The sequence below is a fragment of the Erinaceus europaeus genome, chromosome 18 (assembly GCF_950295315.1).
Source record: "Erinaceus europaeus chromosome 18, mEriEur2.1, whole genome shotgun sequence".
Taxonomy (NCBI): Eukaryota; Metazoa; Chordata; class Mammalia; order Eulipotyphla; family Erinaceidae; genus Erinaceus; species Erinaceus europaeus.
The window spans coordinates 73,809,341-73,821,859 of NC_080179.1; the positions used below are offsets into that span (position 1 = coordinate 73,809,341).

Consider the following 12,519-nt stretch of genomic DNA (forward strand, 5'->3'; position numbering starts at 1 on the left):
TCTCAGAAAGACTACCTATTCAAAACACAAGCTGGCAAACCAAGGAAAAGAATAAAGCATGGGGCAGTGCAAGATAATGATGAGAGGCGAGACAAGAGTCACTTAAGTGAATGCTGTAGCTACCATAGTGGAGATGAGGAACATATATATATATATAGACATGGTCTTAACTGAATGCTGTAGTTATAATAGTGGAGATGAGGAACATATATATATATATATATATATATATATATATATATATATATATATATAGACATGGTCTTAAGTGAATGCTGTAGTTATCATAGTGGGGATGAGGAACATATATATATAGACATGGTCTTAAGTGAATGCTGTAGCTATCATAGTGGAGATGAGGAACATATATATATATAGACATGGTCTTAACTGAATGCTGTAGTTATAATAGTGGAGATGAGGAATATATATATATAGACATGGTCTTAAAGTGAATGCTGTAGTTATCATAGTGGAGATGAGGAATATATATATATATAGACATGATCTTAAGTGAATGCTGTAGTTATAATAGTGGAGATGAGGAACATATATATATATATATAGACATGGTCTTAAGTGAATGCTGTAGTTATCATAGTGGAGATGAGGAATATATATATATATAGACATGGTCTTAACTGAATGCTATAGTTACCATAGTGGAGATGAGGAACATATATATATATAGACATGGTCTTAACTGAATGCTGTAGTTATAATAGTGGAGATGAGGAACATATATATATAGACATGGTCTTAAGTGAATGCTGTAGCTATCATAGTGGAGATGAGGAACATATATATATATAGACATGGTCTTAACTGAATGCTGTAGTTATCATAGTGGAGATGAGGAATATATATATATAGACATGGTCTTAAGTGAATGCTGTAGTTATCATAGTGGAGATGAGGAACATATATATATATATAGACATGGTCTTAACTGAATGCTGTAGTTATAATAGTGGAGATGAGGAATATATATATATATATATATATATATATAGAGAGAGAGAGAGAGAGAGAGAGAGAGAGAGAGACATGGTCTTAAAGTGAATGCTGTAATTATCATAGTGGAGATGAGGAATATATATATATAGACATGGTCTTAAGTGAATGCTGTAGTTATCATAGTGGAGATGAGGAACATATATATATATATAGACATGGTCTTAAGTGAATGCTGTAGTTATCATAGTGGGGATGAGGAACATATATATATAGACATGGTCTTAAGTGAATGCTGTAGTTATCATAGTGGGGATGAGGAACATATATATATAGACATGGTCTTAAGTGAATGCTGTAGTTATCATAGTGGAGATGAGGAATATATATATATAGACATGGCCTTAAGTGAATGCTGTAGTTATAATAGTGGAGATGAAGAACATATATATATATAGACATGGTCTTAAGTGAATGCTGTAGTTATAATAGTGGAGATGAAGAACATATATATATATATAGACATGGTCTTAAGTGAGTGCTGTAGTTATCAGAGTGGAGATGAGGAACATATATATATAGACATGGTCTTAAGTGAATGCTGTAGTTATCATAGTGGAGATGAGGAATATATATATATATATATATATATATAGAGAGAGAGAGAGAGAGAGACAGTCTTTAAAAAATAAGTCATAGTTCCATTTCAATATAATGCGAGTTATTTAAACATTATTTACAATTAATTTTACCAACACTTCTAAACCTAAGAACTATTATTGACATAAAGGCAACCAAGGGTGATTTCCCATGTCAATTTTTGAAGATCTTCCTCTTAACACACTAGAAGATTTAATATTTTTCCTAGTAAGCTTCAATCTCCTTTAATTAGAATTAACTTAAAAGATCTCTTACATGCCTCCCAGTTTTGTTTCCTTTACTTCTGTCTCTCCACACTGTTGCCTGAGCAACATTTACTCAAAGCTTGTAGTGTGAAAAGTGCATCCTTTTTTTTATATTTTACTTATTTATTTATTTATTTATTTACTAGCTAGACAGAAATTGAGAGGGGAAGGGGAAGACAGAGAGGGAGACAAAAACACCTGCAGTATTGCTTCACCACTCGTGAAGGTTTCCTCCTGCAGGCAGGGACCAGGGGCTTGAACCTTGTCCTTGAGCACTGTAACATGAGCACTTCATCAGGCGCGCTATCCTCTGGCCCGAGGTGCCTTCTTCTGTGTACTTTTGGGACCCTCACAACAACACCGTAAGGTAGGTGCCATTAGCCCCGATTTACAGAGGAAATTCACACTGACAGAGACTGCAAAGCTATGATTCAATGGCAGACTTGACTCTGACTCTCAGATTAAGACCCAGGAGGGAAACCAAGGATTGACCCCAGTAGAAATTGTGCATCTTAGCTGTCAGGCTCAGGCAAAAACTGGTAAAGTCACGGGCCCTTTGGAATAGACCTAAAATAGACCTAACAGCTATTTCCAAAACAGAGACCCCAAATCTTCATCAGCAATATTCATGCCTTTAAGTTCATGATTAGTGAACAATTTGTATGACTTTATGTTAACTTCTTTCTCAGCCACCAGGTTCCAGATGCTGCCATGATGCCAACTGGACTTCCCTGGGCAGACGATCCCACCAATGTGTCCTGGAGCTCAGCCTTCTCAGAGCTCTGCCCACTAGGGAGAGACAGGCTGGGAGTATGAATGAACCTGTCAACGGCCATGTTCAGCGGGGAAGCAATTACAGAAGCCAGACCTTCCACCTTCTGCACTTCTGATGATGGGAATTGTACCCACCTTATCCTATGGACTTGTCAGTGTTTCCATTTTATAAATAAAAATATTTTTAAAATTAAAAGAATAAAAAAGAGGGAGTCGGGTGGTAGCGCAGTAGGTTAAGCGCACATGGCACCAAGCGCAAGGACCAGTGGAAGGATCCTGGTTCGAGCCCCCGGCTCCCGACCTGCAGGGGAGTCGCTTCACAGGCGGTGAAGCAGGTCTGCAGGTGTCTGTCTTTCTCTCCCTCTCTCTGTCTTCCCCTCCTCTCTCCATTTCTCTCTGTCCTATCCAACAACGACGACATCAATAACAACAACAACAATAACTACAACAATAAAACAACAAGGGCAACAAAAGGGAATAAATAAATATTTAAAAATTTAAAAAAAGAATAAAAAAGAAATTGTGATCACATTTAGAAAGTTGGAGCCACTGGAGAAACTTTCTTTACTCATACTAATAATTTCTTCTAATAATGATTTCTTCCTAGTCACTTAGCCACTGTACACTGCAATTACACTATCTCCATCTATTTCTAGGTATTAAAGGTAGAAAAACACAAAGCAAATAGTCTACACCTGCTTTTGAAAAGAAAAAGAAAAAAAAAAAAAAACTTGGGCTCATCACTGACTATGACATCTATTTCTCTAACTAGACATCTATAAAGAAGAACTAAGTGCAAATGTATAGTGAACAACAGAGTAATGAATTCTGTAAAAATGATGTAACTTAGTTGCTGCCGGGACAGACTTGGTTTCAAAACATAACACCTGACCCAAGCACTTTAATTAAGAAAATGTCACACACTTAATGTGTGTGTATTATATACAGATTCATTCTGCCCTCGATTTTTAAAATTTATTTATCGTCTTTATTTATTTGATAGAGAGCCAGAAATCAAGAGGGAAAGGGGTGCTAGACAGGGAGAGACACCTGCAGCACTGCTTCACCACTCCTGAAGCTTCCCCCCTGCAGGTGGGGACCAGAGGCTCCATCCACAGTCCTTGTCCGTTGTAACATGTACAACAAGGTGTGCCACCACTCGGTCCCCATACTAACTTCGACACATGAACAAGTGTGTGCGGGGGGGGGGGGGGGGGGTAGTTAAGTCCTGTTGAACTTGAAATCTCTTTTATTTTTTTTGCCTTCAGGCTTATCTCTGGGGCTCGTTGCCTGCACTACAAATTCACTGCTCCTGGAGGCCATTTTTCCCATTTTTGTTGCTCTTGTTGTTACTGCATAGGTCAGAGTGAAATCGAAAAAGGAGGGGAAGACAGAGACAGGGAGAGAAAGATAGACACCTGCTTCACCGCCTGTGAAGCAACTCCCCTGCAGGTGGGGAGCCGTGGGGTGGGGAGGGCCTCCAACCAGGAGCCTTACTTATGCTTCGCGCCAAGGGCACTTAAACCACTGAGCTACCTACCGCCCAGCCCGTTTGAAATATTTGACAACTCTGCAATGCCCTACCCTACCCTATACAAAAAAATTATACCGTGCAAAGTAAGAAAAATAAAAATGACAATTATATGATTGGCTTTTATAAAACTAAACGGAACACGTTCCTATGCAGAAGGATCTAGAAGAGAAACTTCGCATCTGAGTCAAGTCCAAATCAACAGTATTCTACCATTGCTAGTGCTCCTCCGAGAGCATTAACATAGAGAGCGCTTCATAATATAAATGTGCTCTTCATGACTGTCATAAAGCAAGGACTGTCTAAATGACAAAGGTGATTCTGATTCTCTGGTTCCTTTCCCTTTTATGATTACAGTTTGCTGCTGCTGCCGTTTCGGTTGCCAGCAGTGCTGTTCCTGGGACTTGGTGCTGCCATGACGAATGGAAACCATAAAATAACAACCTGAAACTAAATTCAGTGAAGCAAACTCAAAGATTCCCTCAGAGATTGGGGAAAACTCATCCTGCAGGTGGGGAGCAGAGGCTCAAATCCGGGTCCTTATGCTGAGTGATATACGCCCTTGACCAAGTGTGCCGTTGCTCAGCCCCAAATGCTTTCCAAATGCTGATTTGCAAGGTACCAGTTTGACTGCCGTTTAGTCTACATGCCCTGTGTAATGTTTATATGTTTCTGAGAAACAAAGGAGGGAGGAAAGGCCCCTGGCCTCTGAGAAGGAAGCTGATACTTGCAGCTAAGACTCAATGTTAGCACAAACTGATATTTATAGTTATATCAATTTGGTGTCCTGTTAAGATAACCTCACTAAACACACACATTGAATCGAACTGAATCATTCTGGGGCAATAATAAATGAGCTAAAAATAAGGCACACAAGCCACCCATCCCTCAAAAACTCATCTTAAGTTAGTGGCAGTTAGTGCACCAGTGAGTTTCACTCATTCACACTCCATTTGAAACCCAACCAAATAATTGTCCTTTCTTACAGCACGCCATCCAGAGCATGCCCTTAACTCCTTTAGTTTCTTCCAAATTCTCCAAAGGCTGAGTCTTATAAATCTTCTTACTGAAACACCCCTTCATGTAGTGTAAAGTCTGTGTCATTTGCGTCGACTGTATTTAAGGCTACCATTCGGCGAGTGTGTTTGTGGTGTTCTTCCACTACAGGATACTGGTGACAAGTCTGAGTTCCAATGGTGATATGAAAATAGCCTAAATGTCACAAAATGGCTATAGGCCATGGTTTATCAATACACATCTCACAATAGACAAGGAAGAGCAGTGCTGCAGCACTTCAATATAACATTTCTTCCATTTGGATTTTAATGTCAAGACAACGCTAAAATATGTTGAAGAGTACAGACAAAGTAGCAAAGCAATGCAGACAGGTGACACTGACACTGTTAAGGCACAGAAGACGACGATTTAGTTAAACTAACTAGGAAAATAAACATGAGTCCGTCAAGAGCCCATCTTAGCTGAAGATGCAGTAAATTATCTGGGCAAAAAGCCAAGACAGAACTACTTTATTCAAAGAATCCTGGGAAATATCTAACAGTGTCTAAAGCCAAAGGTAAAAAGAAAAAAAATCAAATTTGAACACGTGTGTTTATCACAACTACTGGAAAACTAAGCCAAGATTTGTATATGGACTCTCACAGAGTTTGAGAGCTGTCTTCATCTAATTATCAAGGGAGGGGCAGGAGAAGGACAGAGAACCAGAGCAACACCTGGCACAGGAGAGGCTGTGGATTGATCTCGGGACCACACCTGAGAATCCAAAACACTGGACTACCACCACCACCTGAGATAAAAGGTTTTACTATTGCGCAGAACCCCCAAACTTTGCAGTTGAATATTATTTCTGTGTAAATCACAACCAGAAAGATGTACGGATACAAACTTGAGTAAGTTCTCACAACACAAACGTACAATAGACTTATGAGAATTTTGTCAAAAAAGGGTACAGTTAATCTATTCACAGCCACGTATATTTCTTAAATGTTTAGCTGTTTGGTCATCATTCCACATCAACTTTATTGTCCCAGATGGCTGTGTGTGTGTGCGTGTATGTGTTGGGAAGGGAGGGAGTGGATCAGTAGCATAATGGTTATGCTCATGCCTAAAGCTCCAAAGTCCCAGTTTCAGTCCTTCACACCACCATAAGACAGGATTGGTCAGCTCTCTTGATAAAAAATAAAATAAATGAGAGTCGGGTGGTAGTGCAGCGGGTAAAGCGCACATGGCGCAAAGCGCAAGGACCGGTGTAAGGATCCTGGTTCGAGCCCCCGGATCCCCACCTGCAGGGGAGTCGCTTCCCAGGCGGTGAAACAGGTCTACAGGTGTCTGTCTCTCACCCTCTGTCTTCCTCTCCTCTCTCCATTTCTCTCTGTCCTATCCAACAACGACATCAATAACAACAACAACAATAAAACAACAAGGGCAACAAAAGGAAATAAATATAAAAATATTCTTTTAATAAATAAAAATAATAAAATAAAAGGGAGTCGGGCAGTAGCGCAGCGGGTTAAGCGCACGTGGCGCTTTGGCATAAGGATCCCGGTCCGAGACCCCAGCTCCCCACTTACAGGGGAGTCACTTCTCAGGTGGTGAAGCCGGTGTGCAGGTGTCTGTCTTTCTCTCCCCCTCTGTCCTCCCCTCCTCTCTCCAATTAACTCTGTCCTATCCAGCAATGATGACAACAATAACTACAACAATAAAACAAAAAGGGCAACAGAAGGGAATAAATATTAAAAAATAAGATAAACATTATTAAAAAGAGGAGGAAAGACACTACAGCAGGCATGTTTTCTCCACTGCAGAGGGGCCGGGATCAAACCTGTATGGTCTGCATAGCGAAGTAGGAGCACGATTAAAAAAAACTGCAGGGCACCGGCTGGTAGTGCACTGGGTTAAGTGCACACGGCGCAAAGCGCATGGACCAGGGTAAGAATCCCGAGGAAGCCTGGAATGGTCCTAGCTGTGACCACAGAATGTGAGCCCAGACCTACAGGGATGCAGAGGTTAGAAAGGCCCCTGTGCTGAGTATGGGCCCCAGATCAAACCAGTTCCCTGTGTCCTGGAGCCCCGCTTCCTCAGAGAGACAGGCTGCGAGTATGAATCGAGCTGCCAGTGCCCATGTTCAGCAGAGAAGCAGTTTCAGAAGCCAGATCTTCCACTTTCTGCATCCCATAATGACCCTGGATTCATACTCCCAGAGGGATAAAGAACAGGAAAGGAATCAAGGGAGGAGATGGCATACAGAGCTCTGGGGGGGTGGGCAATGTGTGGAAATGTACCCCATCTACCCTATGGTCTTGACAATATTTCCATTTTAAATATAAAAAATTTCAAATATATAATTTGATATTAAAATAAAGTAACTATATTAACTGTTAAAAAAAAAAAAAAAAGAATCCCGTATCGAGCCCCAGGCTCCCCACCTGCAGGGAGGTCACAAGTGACGAAGCAGGTCTGCAGGTGTCTGTCTTTCTCTCCCCCTCTCTGTCTTCCCCTCCTCTCTCCATTTCTCTCTGTCCTATCCAACAACAACAACAAGGACAACAATGGGGGGAAATGGCCTGCAGGAAGTGGATTCATGTTGCAGGCACCGCGTCCCAACAATATCCCTGGAGGCCAAAATAAAATCTTTGCCACCAGGGTTATAGCAGGGGCTCAGTGCCTGCAACATGAAATTAACAGTCCCAGTGCCCACCACCCTGTTTATAATTTAATTTAAATATAACAGAGAAAGAGAAAAATAGGGTGAGAGTTGGGGGGGCAGAGAGAAACAACGGCTTCGGGGAGCACTGGGCCTCCCTCCCTCCAGGCCTCCTGCACGGCCGTTTGTGTTCTTCACTGACACATGTGATGCCACATGTGATGCGGGGCCAGAGCTCAAGGCATTACGCTTGAACACCACCTCCAAGTCTATCACTAATTTACACAGAGCCTGAAAACATAGTTGTTACTTGGATGATTCAGACTTTTTTGGTAAAGTTCAAAACTATGACTTTGAATTTGTAAAGAAGTAGTATCATAAAGAATGCTGCGAACTCTGGGCAGGGAGACAGCATAATAATCACGCAGAGACTCTCATTTCTGAGGCTCCAAATTCTCAAGTTCAACCCTCTGGTCCAACAGAAGCCAGGGTTGAGCTGTGCTCTGGGGGAAATAAAAATAATAGTAAATAAAATAAAATGAAAACATTAAGCAGTATTTGGGTAGGATAGACTGCATAATGGCTATACAAAGAGACTCTCATACCTGCGGCTCGACAAGCCCCTGGTTCAATTCCCTGCACCACCATAAGTCAGAGCTTATCAGTACTCTCTGCTTAAAAAAATAATGTTTACAACCTACACAAAGAAAATACATGTTATATCTAGTAATATCTTTGCACTGATAGTAGGTAGACATCTGTGACATCACTCAAACTGTGTAGTAAGAGGGATTAAAATATTTTAAACAGGCTAAATATCCGTAAGTTTCAGTAGCAGGTTTGTAGCTATTTATATTAACGTGTCAAAAGTAAGACAGCAACACTGACACACTAAGTCAAACTTTCTCTGTAAATCTCTTTTTAAAATAATATTTAATATGGAGTCAGGTGGTAGCGGAGCATGTTAAGCGCATGTGGCGCCAAGCGCAAGGACCGCATAAGGATCCCGGTTCGAGCCCCCGGCTCCCCACCTGCAGGGGAGTCACTTCACAGGCGGTGAAGCAGGTCTGCAGGTGTCTGTCTTTCTCTCCCCCTCTCCCCCTCTCTATCTTCCCCATCTCTCTCCATTGCTCTCTGTCCTATCCAACAACAACGACATCAATAACTATCACTTATTGAGCTCTAAAACCCAATTGCTAAATGAGAACTATACCATCCTGATTATAGGACACTATAAGTACTTTTTTTCTTCTTATTTATTTTCTCTTTGGTTGCCCCCGTTTTTTTTACTGTTGTTGTTGTTAATGTTGTTATTGAATCCACCGCTCCTGGAGGCCTTTTCTGTTCCCCCTTTTGTTGCCCTTGTTATACTAGCATTGTTTTGATTATTATTGTTGTTGTTGATGTCGTTCGTCGTTGGACAGGACAGAGAGAAATGGAGAGAGGAGGGGAAGACAGAGAGGGGGAGAGAAAGACAGACACCTGCAGACCTGCTTCACCGCCTGGGAAGCGACTCCCCTGCAGGTGGGGAGCCGGGGTTCAAACCGGGATCTTCACCCAGGTCTTTGTGCTTCGCACCATGTGTGCTTAACCTGTTGCGCTACTTCCCAAATCCAAAGGACTTGCTTTTTTAAAATTTACTTTATTTTGACCCAGAAGGTGGCACCAAGGATAAAGTGCTGAACGTTCAAATAGGAGGCCCCCAACTGAGTTCAGGCCCAAACAGCACATGTGCCAGAGTAATGCTCAAGAGTTTGCCTCGCCCTCTCTCTCTCCCTACTACATATTTGTAAAAATTTTCTATGACTTATCTCATGAGACAAATAGACAATAACATCAATCTTATCCATTGTGTTCCAGGAATCAAATGGTAATTCTTAGGCGTGCATACAAGTGCAACAGTCTACTGGCTGAGATATCTCCACTATCATAGCAGAGCAAGCACATTTATGTCCAAAATACATTCAAAAGTACGTTTAAAAAGTTAAGATATTTTATAATTGATTTAGTGCTTTCTTTTAAATGCCTACTAAAAGCACCCAAAGTCTTAGCTGATTTAAACTGCATAGCATTTTAAATGTGAAAAACTGAAAATGTTCTCAAAAAGTCAGAATATAGATGAACAACATATAAGTGAAAGAATGTGTGTATAAATTTCTGAAAGCTAAATTATATGACCACAGCAGTAAAAATCATGAAATACTAGTAACATGAAATGTTTTTACATTCAGGCTCTACATAAAGAACGTTAGATGTGAACACTATACCACTAAACGCACTTTTACACAGAAAAACAGGAAAATACATCATGACTTTTTCAGCAATCCCATATATCTTTATGAAAAAAAAGTTTTTTAATATTTATCTTCCCTTTTGCTGCCTTTGTTGTTTTTCATTGTTGTTGTAGTTATTGTTATTGATGTCGTTATTGTTAGGACAGAGAGAAATGGAGAGGGGAGGCGAAGACAGAGCTGGGGAGAGAAAGACAGACACCTGCAGACCTGCTTCACCGCCTGTGAAGCGACTCCCCTGCAGGTGGGAAGCCGGGGCCTCAAACCAGGATCCTTACGCCGGTCCTTGCGCTTTGCGCCACATGCGTTTAACCCGCTGCGCCACCGCCCGCCTCCCCAGAATTAAATTTAAGAAACACTGGAGTTAAGTGTTTATAGATAAGATTAAAACAAACCAGAAGGCTGTGCTATGGAGTAGTTTCACCTACTCCTGTCCAAAAGTACCAGACAGCCGCTCCCTCTCAGAGCTGTTTTTTGTTTGTTTGCTAGCTTTTACTGTTGTTAACTAGGAACCAATTCAAAATGTTCAAAAATATCAGTAGGCATAAAAGTCACTGAGCTGCTCCAAGAAATGTGTACTACTCTAAAATAATGCTTCCCAGCAAGAACTTAAGTAACAATCCATAAAATGGAGTAAGACAGCCCATTTCTTCCTTTAAGCAAAAAGTCTTTTTTAAAAACTGATTTTTTTTTAATATTTACTTTCCCCTTTGCTGCCCTTGTTTTATTATTGTTACTGTTCTTGATGTCATCATTGATGGATATAACAGAGAGAAATGGCGAGCAGAGGGGAAGACAGAGAAGGGAAGGCAGACACCTGCAGGCAGGACTATGAGCTGTCAAACACCCTCCCAGAAGGGGGCGTGTTCCTCCCCATCCCCCAGCAGAGGGGAAAGCAGAAAGGTGTACTGGCCCACCTCAGCCCAGCTATTTTTAACGAAATTCCTTTCCCGAACAACTTTTTTTTAATTTTTAAAATATTTATTTTCCCTTTTCTTGCCCTTGTTTTGGTAGTTATTATTGTTACTGATGTCGTCATTGTCAGAGCAGAGAGAAATGGAGAGAGGAGGGGAAGACAGAGAGGGGGAGAGAAAGACAGACACCTGCAGACCTGCTTCACCGCCCGGGAAGCGACTCCCCTGCAGGTGGGGAGCCGGGCTCGAACCGGGGTCCTTACGCCGGTCCCTGCGCTTTGCGTGGCCACCTGCGCTTAACCTGCTGGGCTACCGCCCAACCCCCGCAAAAATTCTTGTGATCGCTCTTTAACTATAGAAATGGACTGTGTATGCTTCTCATGCATTCCTGATATATGGTTTAAATGAAACTTGAAACGTTCCTGGTATATCACTATAAACGGTAGCGTGCAACAAGGGAAACAGCTGGTCAAATACAGGATTAAATGGCCTGCTGCCACGAGTACTTCTCTTAGGTGCTCCTTTCCAGATGAAAATTTGTATATTTCTCATGAATTAATTCTTTTTAATATAAATGCACCTTACAGTTTGGATTTTTTTATTTTTCTAAACTTTTATTCATTTTTTCCTTTTGTTGCCCTTGTTTATCGCCATTGTTATAGTATTGTTATTACTGTCATTGTTGGATAGGACAGAGAAAAATGGAGAGGACGGGGGTAGAGAAAGATACCTGCAGACCTACTTCACCGCCTGTGAAGCGACTTCCCTGCAGGTGGGGAGCCGGGGGCTCTAACCGGGATCCTCATGCGGGTCCTTGCGCTGTGCGCTTCACCCGCTGCGCCACCACCCGGCTCCGAAATGAATCTTTTTTATGAGTAAAGAAAAAAGTGGCCAAAAGTATCTGTTTTGATAACTCCCTCATTACAGATAAGACACATAATAAAGCATTGTTGGGTTAGGAAGGGCTCGCACATAAGCAACTTCCACCTCTTCCAGAACATTTTCACTTTTTTTTTTTTTCCCGGATATGGACATTACAGCTCGGCTCCTCCATCCAGAGCTTCTCAGTGGTGCCCCCATGTGGTGCCTGGGCTTAATCATTAACTATAGGCATAAGGCATGTGTAACACTAGTGTACCTATCTCCTGGCTATTCCATTTTTACTAAAAGATCTATTCACTAAAAATGGGATGGGATAAACAAAATAACATGAATGAATTTATTTAGTTATTTACTTAGCAAGAGCTTTCCAAGATTCTGAATTTTTATTTTTTTAAAAAAAATATTTATTCCCTCTTGTTGCCCTTGTTGTTTTATTGTTGTAGTTATTATTGTTGTTGTCATTGTTGGATAGGACAGAGAGAAATGGAGAGAGGAGGGGAAGACAGAGAGGGGGAGAGAAAGACAGACACCTGCAGACCTGCTTCACCGCCTGTGAAGCGACTCCCCTGCAGGTGGGGAGCCGGGGTTCAAACTGGGATCCTTATGC

The 12,519-nt window shown here is 41.4% G+C and overlaps 2 protein-coding genes across 7 annotated transcripts in view; both read right to left on the bottom strand.

The window, feature by feature from the left end:
- The window catches only part of WDR33 (WD repeat domain 33), a 137,546-nt gene that overhangs the window by 66,642 nt on the left and 58,385 nt on the right, over positions 1 to 12,519 (bottom strand). The window lies entirely within an intron of this gene.
- The window catches only part of POLR2D (RNA polymerase II subunit D), a 129,316-nt gene that overhangs the window by 45,894 nt on the left and 70,903 nt on the right, over positions 1 to 12,519 (bottom strand). The window lies entirely within an intron of this gene.